This window comes from Lolium rigidum, chromosome 2 (genome assembly GCF_022539505.1).
Source record: "Lolium rigidum isolate FL_2022 chromosome 2, APGP_CSIRO_Lrig_0.1, whole genome shotgun sequence".
In the NCBI taxonomy this organism is placed as follows: Eukaryota; Viridiplantae; Streptophyta; class Magnoliopsida; order Poales; family Poaceae; genus Lolium; species Lolium rigidum.
This window is the reverse complement of record NC_061509.1, coordinates 45,300,462-45,314,415: the sequence shown is the minus strand read 5'-3', so window position 1 is coordinate 45,314,415 and position 13,954 is coordinate 45,300,462.

Genomic DNA, 13,954 nt, shown 5'->3' with positions numbered 1-13,954 from the left:
GGAAGGCAAGCTTGGAATGCATTCCTTTCTTCCCCTTTCTATCTTACAAGTTCTCTTTCTGCCCTTTCCATTTGATTCCTGCCCTGGCTGTGAAGTTAGAGTTGGTCCGGTTCTTGAGCAGTTGAGCTGCAGGAATCATTTGAGGGAAAATGTACCAACTCGGCTCCTGGTTGGGTTTCCGCAATGAGGGTTAAGGTCTAGTTTCTCTTACCTTCTGAAGTGTGTTCTGCACATAATTTACCAGGTGAGTTAGGATTGGCCCAGCTGCTGAAAGAATATGGTGAAAGGTCCAACTGTGTGGCTGTCAAACAAGAGCTGCCTCTTTTCTACGTTAAAAAATTAGTGAGTTGCAAAATATCAAAAACTTAAGTCGGTACTGTAACTTTTAGAGCGGTCTAACACCACTTTTTAGTGGAACAAGGAGCTGGGCTAGAAGGATGATGCTAGGCATGCTTTCTAGCACATCTGTATGCTTTTGCTTCCATAAGATGAATTGAATGACCATGCTTTAGCTTAAAAAGGAGAGATTCCTCTTGCTGTTTCCTTTTATGTCTTTTGGAGACCATTAGTTTATGTTCCAAATTTTAACATACAGCACGCAATACTAGACACTTAAACTAGAAGATAGGTGGGGCATTTGATGTAAATTCCAGTTTTGATGGGAGTCAAAATCGTATGCTCCACCACTCTTAACAATACATAAACGTTGGAAGTCAGAACTCAGAAGAGCTTATGGAAGAATGTAAAAAATGCATTACATTGTCTGCTTCCCACGGTTCAATGACAGTATCATATCATTTTATCTTCATTCTTGAACAGTGATAAATCTGACATAAACAAGCAAAAAACACGTCCATGATTGGTCTCACCTTGGTTTCTGTCTGATGATCTTGTGTGTCAGCAGGATTACACTCAAATATTGACCCAGCAACAGATATTTTGTTTTCTTGTAGATCTGGTGACAGCTTATAATAAAACCAGATTCCCCTGAATCATAACGATCAAATCATATGGTCCTATGAAGATCTTTGAATTTCTGTAGGCCCTTTCACAAATTCTGATCAACCCAAGTAGACCCGGCATGCTTTTCGAAACCCCTTTCGTTCATCACCTCCCTTAGCTCGTTAATCTCCTCCCACAAGCCAGCACTCGCATACAGATTTGACAACTCGACGTAAATCCCGACATTCCCAGGCTCCAGTTCAATTGCCCTCTGAGCTGCCATTCTCCCATACTCAACATTGCCGCAACTACGGCACGCACTGAGCAGAGCGCCCCATGTAGACACGCCAATATCACATCCACATCCCTCCCTAGTAGCAATCTCCCATGCCTTGGCTACTTCTCCTGCCCGGCATAGCATGTTGACCACACAACCATAGTGCTCTGGTGTAGGCACCAACCCGTAATCTGCACGCATAGACTCGAAATACTTGAGCCCCTTGGCAACCTCCCCAGCATGCTGGCAAGCTGAGAGCACGGCCAGGATAGCCAGCTCGTCGGGCCAGACCCCAAAGGCCACCATCTGGTCATACGTCCGGATAACCTCCTTGCATTGCCCATGCCGCCCATAGGCGTTCAGCATCGCCGTCCACAACACCACATCGTCTCCACCAGCATTCGCCCGCAGCGCCAACCTGAACACCTGCTCTGCACGCCCGACAAGCCCGCATTTGGCGTACATGTCCACGAGCGCGCCGGTCAGGAACACGTCAGACTCCACGCCTGTCACCCTCCTAATCGCATGCCCGTGCACCTCGCCGCCCAAATCAGCGTTCGCCGTCTCTCCGCAAGCCCTCGCCACGGCCGTCATCGTGTACCCATCGGCCGGCAGCCCAAACTCCAGAAACCTCCTGGCGAACTCCAGCGCCGCGATCCACTTCCCCGCCCCCACGTAGCCGGCGAGGACGGCGTTCCCGAAGACGCCGTTCCTGACGGGGCTCTCGTCGAACAGCCTGCGGGCGTCGGAGAAGTGACCCGACGCGCCGTAGGACGCCGCGAGCGCGCAGGACACGAAGACGCTGCCGAGCCACCCGGACCTCGCGGCGAGCGCGTGGAGGGGGGCCGCGTCGGCGGCGGAGGCGTTGCGGAGCGCGGAGCAGAGGGCGTAGGAGTCGAGTGGGCCGCAGCGGTGCGCGAGCGCGAGGGCAGGGAGGACGAGGGAGCGGAGGCGGGGGTGCGAGGAGGAGGCCGCGGCGGCGAGGAGGGAGTTGAAGGAGAGGCGGGGAGGGAGGCCGGAAGGGGAGCATTTCAAGAGCGCGGCATGGATGACGGCGGCGGGGTTTGGCGCCACCGGAGTGGGAGGCGGCGGCATTCAAAGGATAGATATTTCACTTTTGCCGCACAAGAGCGAAGTGGACACCGTGGACATAGTTTTTAAAAAATGCATAAATGCATAATTTTAGCTTTCCAATCACTTTTATTACTAGTTAAAATGCATAGGGTATCCTTGTTTTTTCGCCTTCTAAGTTTGACCATTTTTTTAACAAGGGATCGGCCTGGAAGGGCCGAGAGCTATCCATGGTAAAAGCGGTGACGTTACATTTTACATAAAGGGTCTTAGTAAAACTAGAAACTAAAGTTAGGCTCATACAATTTGCACAAAAGATCTTGAGAAGAGAAGCTAAAAAGCAATCAGGTCCAGCTCCATGACCACCACCATTGACCTCAACGCTATCAACCTTTACGCCGTCGAGGACGATACCACTTGGTGCGGAGAGGAGTGTTGTCGCTAGAGGGCCTCCGATGCGGCATGATAGCCTAGAGGTTGATGTCCTTCAGACGCTGGCCGAAGTACACCGTAGCTAACGCAGGAGGTGGGAGCAGCCGCCTTTCGGGTGTGTAGAACGACGGCGAGGGCGTCGCCGTGATGACTCTCCCAAGAGAAGCGTAGCTCCCCCCTTGCCACAGATCCAGCAGCCACCAACCGAAGTCCCGGATGCACTTCCTTTCCTCGCCACCATGACGAGCAAGAAGGGAATTAGAAACTTGACCCGTTAAAAGAACATCTCTCACATTATGTTTTGTGTGTTTGATGTCAATATATGTGATACACTAATGTTTGTTTAAGTGGTACAGGGATTACATAGATACATGTTCATGTGTGTTGGATATGGTCGGTCCGTCAAAAGAAAACAGACAAAATGTTGGTCGTGCCGGATAATCCGGGCCGGATATTGTGGAAATATCCGGCCCCCGGTCTCGGCTAAGTCTTTGAGGAAAAGCAACGGCAAGATAGGGGTCGGACATTTGCCCGGATATTGTCCCGGCTTTGTATCGAGGCCGAATATCCGGGCCGGATATTTTGGAAATATCCGGCCCCTCGAATTTGGCTAAGGACCCGAAGAAAAACAAGTTCTGCATGGGGCCGGACATTTGGCCGGATTTTGTCATGGTTTTGTCCCGTAGGCCGGATTATCCGGAGGGGGGGTGATGTCTACGGGTGCTTCTATTCTTGTAGACAGTGTTGGGCCTCCAAGAGCGAGAGGTTTGTAGAACAGCACAGCAAGCTTCCTTAAGTGGATCACCCAAGGTTTATCGATCTCGGGGAGGAAGAGGTCAAAGATATCCCTCTCAAGCAACCCCGCAACCACAAAGCAAGAAGTCTCTTGTGTCCCCAACACACCTAATAGGTGCACTAGTTCGGCGAAGAGATAGTGAAATACAGGTGGTATGAATAAATATGAGCAAGTAGTAACGGCGCCGGAAAAGTGCTTGCCGGCGTGTAGTTGATGGTGGTAATATTGCAGCGAGTAGAAACGCAGTGAAGACGAGTAAACAAGCAGCGATAGCGATATTTAGGAACAAGGCCTAGGGATCATACTTTCACTAGTGGACACTCTCATCTTTGATCACATAACAGAATAAATAGATAAATGCTAGACTCTACACTCTCTTGTTGGATGATGAACACCACTAATCGTGTAGGATTACACGAACCCTCAATGCCTGGAGTTAACAAGCTCCACAATATTCGATGTTCATATTTAAATAACATTAGAGTGCATGACAGATCAACACAACTAAACCAAGTACTAACATAGCATGCACACTGTCACCTTCACGCTACGAAAGGAGGCATAGATCACATCAATACTATCATAGCAATAGTTAACTTCATAATCTACAAGAGATCACAATCATAGCCTACGCCAAGTACTAACACGATGCACACATGTAATATCCCAGGTTTAGAGGCTATAAAATAAGAGAACACCAAAGTGTGCATTGCATTCATGCATAGAAAATCCGGGGAATTTTCGCGCTTCAAATAAAACTTACCACAGTAACTGAAGTTTCACTTGACTTGCTGGAATTGAAGTAGATCATCAAGTTCAGCGCTATAAACTTCACTGTGATCTTTGCTAAAACCTTATTTTGGGTAGAGATGATTTGATCTATGGATTAGATCAAATGGAATTAGAATTACAACAACACATTCTTTAAGAATCAAACTCTAACTTATTAACACTTAAAAGTTAGCAACTACCTTTGTGTGTAATTTAATTCACTTATAAATAAGTTAAACCACGAGGTCTAAAGTGCATAAAAGCCACACATTCTTATTTAAATCATAACTTATTAAGTATATGGAATATCATAAAACTAAACCCATTTACATTACGAATTATAGTCCACACTACTTGAATAAAACTAACTATGAGTATTTTGAAACTCATATGATCATGCCTTGGTGAAATCAAACCCATCTATTCAAAAATTGAGGAATAACCTTCAACTTTGATCTTTTGATCAGTATTATGATATAAATCCAATCCAATATGATATAGTGACTCATCCACAATAATAAAACCATCCACAAGATATTTAGTAGCAAATGCCACTTGGCTATCCAAAAATAAATCATATGAGAGGATAATCTCTATGCCACATGGGATGAAAATATCTACATGACTTGCTTTCCAAGCTATGCCACCTCATGCTCAAAGGATTGCTATGGATGAGGGCATGACAACCAAGCACCTTACTCATCAAACCAACCCAAGAGTCACCACTTATGTGTCATGATACTAGAGCTTGCCCAAGCCTATAAATAGAGCCACACCCTTCATCCATTTGATCACCTTGTAGTATGATACAAGGAAGAAAACACATAGAGCCACTCCATGTGAATTAGCTAGGATCAAGATGAAGAAGCTAGGAGGTGGAGGCATACCACAAGATGCAGGTTTATCAGATTTCCTGAAGAACAAGCTACATAATATTGCAAGGTAGAATCCCTAGGCAAACCATATCTTTAGAGGATCATATCATCATATCTTGAGTAGGACCTTAGGCTATTACAAGACAATTAGAAGTGTGAGAGATTATAGATGCTAACCATAGCCATGTCTATCCTAGAGAATTTTAGAGTAGAACTACATCTTACTTGTTTAAACCAACCTTTAATCTTGTAGATAAGAGCCATGTTCCATTAGTGAAACATAACCAAAGCTTATGTCCATATCCTAATTCTTGGTTGTGTATCAATTGGGTGATCACAACTAAAACCCTAGATCACCTTTGCATTTCAATCCAAGTATCACTTTGGAGTATAAATATAACCCTGCCATGCCTCATGCCTATTCAATACTTCAATTAGTGAAGTATTCCTAAAACTCTAACCCTTTCATATAGGATCCATCCCACATAAAATATTGTTACCTAACTTGTGTATCATGTATCACAAGTAATAAACCCAGCCATATATGCTTATGGACTAAATGCCTTTGGTGAGTAGAGTGAACCAATATTCAATTCTATTTTGCCTCCCAAGTACTTGCTCCGGGAACCAAATGAAATAGTAGGGTATGAAATAGAATCACCTTAACAAGTGAATTAACCCTGATGAGCTTAGGATCTATTTCAAGTAAGCCAAGCCAGAATTGCTAAGCAAGAGTATTAAAGATAGATTTCATCAAACCATCTTCTTAAACCCTAGAAATAATCCTTCACATAAAATGATGAATTCATCTCATTCTCATTACCATTTAATTTAAACTCTAGCCATAAGGAGAATTATATGTGAACCATTCATATTGTTAAGAACCTTAGTAAAATTTAGTAATATGCTTACCATGCACCTATTAAAAAATTCAAACCATTTAAATATATCTGGTTCCTAAATTAAAAGGCAATTGAGATAAACACATAAACCATATCTATGTTAAATTTAAAATGCACTTCACAAGAACACCAATTAATCACCCATCAAATAGTTGTTTACACAATAGAACTAAGCAGTAAGTATTTTTATGAAGTGATATTGATATTTAATATTTTTGAACCTGCAAAAATAGACAGAAATCAAATTGGAATTTAAATAACAAGTTTAAAACAGAAAATAAAAAGAGAAAAAGGAGAGGGGAGAGGACTTACCCTACCAGGCCGCAGCCGAGCCCACACAGACAGCCCAAGCCGAAGCCCAGACCGGCCCAGACCCGAGCAACAAAGCCACCCGATCCACCGTACCGTTTCGGCGAGGAAGAAAAGAAGTTTCTTCTTCTTCCCCGCAGACGACACGGCGACGGCGAGCTCGGCCACGTCCTCGTGGAGGATGAGCACGCCCCGGACGTCGCAGACGGTCTCTGAACCTCGTACAAGCATCTTCGCGTCCGTCTTATCTTCTGTGCGTCCCGATTCGTGCCCAAATCATTCACCCTCTCACCGACGCATCCCGGCCGTCTCCGCCACCGCATCACCGCTGTAGAGCTCCCCTCACGCTATAAAACCACCAGTAGCTCCGTTGTGAAACTCTAGTACCTCGCCGCCCATCCATTGCTTCTCAGACATCCTCTATTTCGCGTGTTCTTCCACTCACTGTCGCCGGCGAACTCCATGACGCCGTCGATGGAGGGCATCCCAGGGTCCGTGCAGTAGCTCGATCGACGCGCCTGATCGAGTAGAGTCGTCTGGAGGAGTAGAGCATCGGGGAAGCCAAGTCGAGGAAGAATTTCGGCGTTCCCTTTCCGTCGGGTTCGCCGGGAGTTCGTCAATCGCCATCAACTCCGTCGACAATCGCCGGAGTCGACCACGCCTGAAGCTTCAGCGTAAGATTGCGCATCCATAGATCCCTAATTGGCCTCTTCTCGCCGTCTGTAGCTTATTTTCGCATATTGGCCGGAGTTCACCGCCGCAGTTCCTCTCGCCGTCGACGCTCCGGTGACTCCCCGTGAAAACCATCACCACTATCTTGCTCAGGATGTTGCGGTGAATCGAATGCCGCCAGTAGCCCGTCCTGGGAGGCCTTAAAACGGCGTCTCCGTCGTGCCCTGCCTCGCCGGCGTTAAGCCGCCGGTAGGGTGACGTGGCCGTGGGGACCCAGGGTCATTTTGACTTGGTCGTTGCCCGCGTGGCAATGGACCCAGTCATCGACCCCACGAGTCAGTGGGTGGGAGTAGGGTTAGATCGGTATCTTTAGCATTTTCACTTTATTTCAAATTCCAGAAAATGTCTGAAACTTTCCAAAATCATAGAAATTTCAATTCAACTCAGAAAAATATAAATAATATATCAAAATGCTCACAAGAATAAACTCTATTCAAATAAAATACAAAACAAAAATGTGTGTCAAAATAAAAATTCACTTATTTTTAATCTTATTAATTATGCCATTTCATTTATTCAAAATATAATTCGAATTCAATAATTAGTGAAATTTCAAAATTAAATATTAGTTATTCGGTAACTAAGTAAAATGTTAGGATTAATTTTATTTACCATAATTGCCTTAACTTAATTGTTAGTGGTAATTCATAAACCCTAATTTGCAAATTACTATTTTCTATTTTCTTTAAATAAGTAATAACTCAAGAAAATATTATAAGTCAATATTATTTTGGTAAATCAAAACTTATTTACTTAAACATTCTTAAGTTAACAAATTAAATACTTTAAACCTAATAACAATTATTAAACCCTGATTCTTAATTAAACCTAAATAGGAGTTACCCTAATTATTAATTCTTATGGAAAATTAATAAAATGTTAAACCATTACTAATTTTGATTCAAAGTAATTAGTAACCACAACTCTATTTATCAATTAGCATTTTGGGAGTTGTACCATAATTTAGAAACCCTAGTTTCAATTTGAGTAAGACCTTGATCACATTATTTCATGTGATCATTTGAAAATGCTTTAACCCTAAAACCCTAGTCTGCTTATCACATGTGATCATGTGAATTTCAACTTTACTTGTAGAACCTTGATAGGTAACCAATTGAATGCATGCTTATGATCCACTAGCATAAAAACCAAGTCACATGAGATTATCATTTCATGTTCCTATTCTTAATTAAAACCTACATGATTCACTAGTATCACCTAAGTATAAACCCTAACTTGTTAATTGAATTAGTACCATTGATCCTCATTACTATATACCATACCATTAGGATCAACCTTAATCATCATAATTTAGTAGAACTATAATTATGAACCCTAGTATCAACCTTGTGTAATAATTCACAACACATGTTCCTATCCCACTCAACCCTACTTAGTAAATGATAAACCACTTAGCTTAGAAACCATTAGAGACTATTTAGTAAAGAAATTGTGAAACCATAGTAAACCCTAATAGCTAATTTATAGAACCATCTTAAATAACCATCCTTTGATATGATGCTTAGAAGAAACCATAGCAATAAACTTACCAATACTTGCTATATAGAAACCCATTCTATTTAAGAACCCAACTAGTTTCTATTAGTATAACCAAATGAACTCAATAGTAAACCCTAGAGTTACATAGCTCCTATGTATAGTAGTTCATATTCTTATTTAACCTGTTCTTCAAAAGTTATTCTTTTGAAGTACAAATGTCAATCAAACCATAGAAGCCATAGTTCTTCATTTAAATACTCATTATTTCTTAAACAACATGTTCTTCAAAAGTTATTCTTTTTTGTATAGTATCAGTAATCATCAACCATGATCTGTAGAACTTAAAATTGACAACTGTTCTTTACATATTGTACCACCACTATTCTTTATGTGTGTACTTGTTATGATGTCTTATATCACTTGATTATGATGCTAATATAACCAAACCCTAATAAGAACCTTGTTTGAGAACCATTCTAAAAGTGCAACCAACCCTAAAGAAATCTTTACAACTCATCCATCCTAAATCATCGAGGTTAGGTTACGCTCGGGACGATTGCATCTCATACTATGCATTATAGCATCTTTGCCAGTTCTTTAAACATTGTCCTTACCGGACGATGATGGTATTTCAGCATTTGGAGTTATCACGTATCGAAGCTTTTGCCCGCATAATCTTGCGATCAAGAAAGGCAAGTTCATCGCTTGCTCATGTCATTTGATTATTTTTATCAAACTATATGCAAAGTACTATACTTATCACTCATGCATTGAAAAGCAAATATTATTTTACAATTATGAATATGACTATGTGGTGGGCAATGGAACCATGGTATGTGTTGATATGGTGGAGGTTCCATTGCATGGGTTTATATCACCCTAGGATTAATTACCAATGCCGTCCAGTTGATTCTAGCGCCGTACAAACCGCGTTGACCATAAGATCTATAATGGCTCGTGGGAAGCCAGTCTGTATCTTTTCCCTTCTGCACGCCAACGGATCGGAGAGACGGTGGGGTGCTGGAGGCACTGCCGCAATAGGTTGGGAAATCCTTTTAAATCCCCATCCATTGGTGATGTTAATCTCTTCCGATCTATGAAGGATTGTCCAAAGTACACCATGAGTAAAGCCGTATTATCGGGGGAAGTCTACTGGAGGTGTGCGGGTGGACAAAAGGGTGGGTTTGCGGTCCGCGGAGAAGGCGGTGTGGGCTTGGATCTTACACCTGGCCTCACACCAAAGGAAGTGTGGACGGGAAAGATATCGCCTGGTTGGCAACAAGGATAAGGTCTCTTATGGGAAAAGTAACGCACCTCTGCAGAGTGTATCAAATTGTGGCTGTCACTCCCTGTTCCGGGAAGGGAACTACGAACGCGGCAGGAAAGGAACTCCATGAAGTTCTGGTCAACCTGTGAAGACCGACGGGCATAGTTTTCGGAATAAAATAAACCTTTTGAAGAAATGATTACAAAAACTTGCATTGGCCTATGACTTTATGGTCTATGGCTGTAGCTAGTGCATGATACACATATTTCCTAATATGAACTTGCTGAGTACGCTCGTACTCATTCTATCTCGTTTGAACCCCCTTCTTAGATCAAAGCACCGAAGGAGAAACTACCGTGGAACTCTAAGACAAAGGAGTCAACTGCAACAAGATGAAGAATTCAATCAAAGAAGTCAATGGAGTCAACTTCTGCACCAACTATAATGGAAACCTAGACTAGTAATAGAAGGGAACCTTTCCCTAATCCTAGCACCTAAGTAGCTAGATTTCTATAGCAAGCCAATTAGCTCTTAAACTTGAGTTAGCAATAAGATAGACTACGAGTCGTTCTTCTGGAGCTTTATTTGAAGTTTTACCTCACTGTAAAGTAGGAGGTTGTGTGGATCTTATGTAAACAGCTCGTGTGTACTTATATAGACATACCTTGGACTCGCATATGTTTCTGTTGTACCACTCTGAGAGATGTAATATGAGTGGAACGGTGTTTCACTTGTGTTATGTCAACGACTTGTGTACTACACCATGCGAGTGGTACATTTGGGTCATCACAGCTGGTATCAGAGCAAATGCTTTGACCCTAGGAATAAAAACCTTTAAAGGAGACCTATAGGTTTGGTAGTGTCTATAGGAAGTTGTCTTATCCAAACCAACTATTCTTTTGACTTGAGATGGGTATTCACTTGAGAATAATCCTGACACACTTGAGTCAATCTTTCTTATCTATCTTTCTTAAGTAAAGTTAGTTAGTTATATGGTTTCATTCCAAATAATTAGAACACCATTGAAGCTTAAGATAAATGGTGGTAGTAGACCACAATTGGTATACAATACATGGTAGTCCAAAGAGAGGATACAACCATAAGGAAGATATCCTATTGGAAGAAGTATACCAATGCAAGTTATAGTTAAGTAAGAGTCATTAAAAATGTCAACTGACTGATGTTAAGTAAGGGAGATAAGTTATATAAGGTAGTATATGTCTATGATGAGTCAATCATAGGAGGTAAGGAAGAGTGATAGGAGTTATACAACTCTACTTTTCATGGTAAAGTTGGTAATAATATATGATTCACTTGAGAATCATAATGTGGGGGAGTAGAACATCATAAGTACGATAACAAAAGGATGATAAAGAGTAGGATTTAGGGAATAGTTCGAAAGCTTAGGCCTTAAAATCCTAATAACTGTACCAAGTATGTTAGTCCTTAATTTAAAGAAGACTTATTTAGAGCTTATCACATCGAGAAATCCTAGAGTTATAGGTAGTATATTCTAAACAATCATGTGTTTAGAGTAGACATGTTAGAACTAATTGTATTATAGGAAGTAGTCCTCCATAGCACATATATATGGTATACTATTTTGTTAGTACTTCCAAAGAAAACTAGGTTAACTCCAATTATCCCAAGCCATTTTGTTTCAAGTTTGTCTCATTGCAAATGTGCAATTAAGATAAATGTTGAGACCACTAGTAGAAATTCACGTATTGTGCTAAGTATCACAACCTAAACCTATCTTATGTGGTGTTATATACTACACATCTGATCCCGATGTTTAGGGATGTCTTACCCAACTACTATATTCGGGCATATAAAGATGTGTATTGTATGCACAAAGCTGGATTTTCTTGGATTTTCTTGAATCTTCATTGATTGACTAGATCCATACATGAAGTTTGAATTTGATATGCAAATGCATGTTGCAATATCAAGCTCTTACTTGATGTTATAGGTCTAGAGGGTAAAGGTATTCGTGTGAGGAAGTGACGAATTATGAAGATTTGAAGACAAGATGAAGGTTCACTTGAAGAAGGAAGTAAAATTGTGGGAAGCAACCACAACAATCTGAAGGAAGGACCAATCAAAACTTACTTTTATCCTTAATTAAGGAGTACTTCAACATGGAAGTATCATGAAAGTGAGAAAAATAGTGAATATGGAGCAATAGAAGTAGAGCTGTATTCATTATGGAAGAAGGGAATGCAAGTGAAGTCACTTAAAATACTATTTTCATAGTATCCACAAGTGGTTATCTTGCAAAACAAACCCTGGAAGAAGGAAAATAGACAAGTGAAGTCGTAACTGGTATAATGAGACCGCAGCTGATATAGGATAATCATGAAGAGAAAGAATGTAAAGTGAGGTATATCTTAACTAAAACTATGTAAGTAGCCACAACTGGCAGGTAGATGTTGACTAAAACCATAACATAGCCACAGCTGGTATCCAATAAGCCACATCTGGTACTAGGTAGTCTGCAGCTGGTACCAGATAGCCCACAGCCTGAACATTTCTTTACCCTAAAAGAAAGGGGGATTCCGCAGCTAGTATTTCACAGCTGGTATCTCGTGGTTGGTAAATATTTAGTCGGAGGATTCATAATGGATACCCACAACTGTGTGGATACACCACAAAGAATTCTTCATGAGACTTTAGAAAGGTACAAAATATAAACCAGACTTAAACCAACTACCTAACCTTGGAGTTTAATGATTAGAAGAAAGGAAGTTTGAAGATCATTAGTAAACTCCAAGGGGGAGAGGAAGGCTGAAGGAGAAGTATTAAACTATGATATTCGGAGTATGATGGACCAAGAAGAAGGTCTGAACTGAGAGGAAGTCCGATCTTATTTTCATAAGGTTGTTGGGAACTACCCATATAATAGTACTCTCAGGAGGATGTCAGACCAGAAGCCGAGGTTCATATCTCGAGGAAGTAAGGGTTAGACCTTAACTTGAGTGGGTAATTGTAATCACTCAAAATCAAGAGACTTAAGTAAGCTAAAGATAATTAAGTTGGATGAAGAAGCTGTCGGAGGACAATCCAAGCTTAAGAAGATACTATACGAAGAAGTTTGACCATACTAAAACATAAGCCTATTAGAAAGATTTCTTTCAGGGAACCTAAAGGAACCAAAAGGAAGATAACTAGTACAAACTAGAAGCCATGATGGGATGGACTAAATGAGTCTAATCCATTCATAGGACTAAACGACCAGGACCATGCCTATTGTAAATACCATACCAAGTACCATTACTTTCGTTATGGTAGTAAGGGAAAACAATACCCTACCTTAAATGAATCTTTTAGAATTAAGGTTTGGACACCGCAGCTGGTACACCATAGTGCCATATTACATCGCAGCTGGATTACCGCAGCTGGTAGAACCAAGCTTTGAGTACCCAAATAGGAAGATGTCATCACAACCATTAGTAAAGGCCATTAACACAATAAGATGTCCTAATCCAAGAATCTTTGGAGAGTAAGCCTATAAGCTTAGAGTGTTGGAAGAAATCATTGAATAGAAGAAAGTATCAGTGCCAGACATCAGAAGACTCCAGGAAGGATCTGGACAAGGGATATATTCCACTATATCTAGTGTGATCACCATGGAGTTGAAGGATGGTGATCTGTTCAAGACATTTCAACAAATCCGAAACATGAGAGCGTTCGAACTTCGGGACGAAGTTCAGTTTAAGGGGGAGAGGCTGTAATATCCCAGGTTTAGAGGCTATAAAATAAGAGAACACCAAAGTGTGCATTGCATTCATGCATAGAAAATCCGGGGAATTTTCGCGCTTCAAATAAAACTTACCACGATGAATCGAAGTTTCACTTGACTTGCTGGAATTGAAGTAGATCATCAAGTTCAGCGCTATAAACTTCACTGTGATCTTTGCTAAAACCTTATTTTGGGTAGAGATGATTTGATCTATGGATTAGATCAAATGGAATTAGAATTACAACAACACATTCTTTAAGAATCAAACTCTAACTTATTAACACTTAAAAGTTAGCAACTACCTTTGTGTGTAATTTAATTCACTTATAAATAAGTTA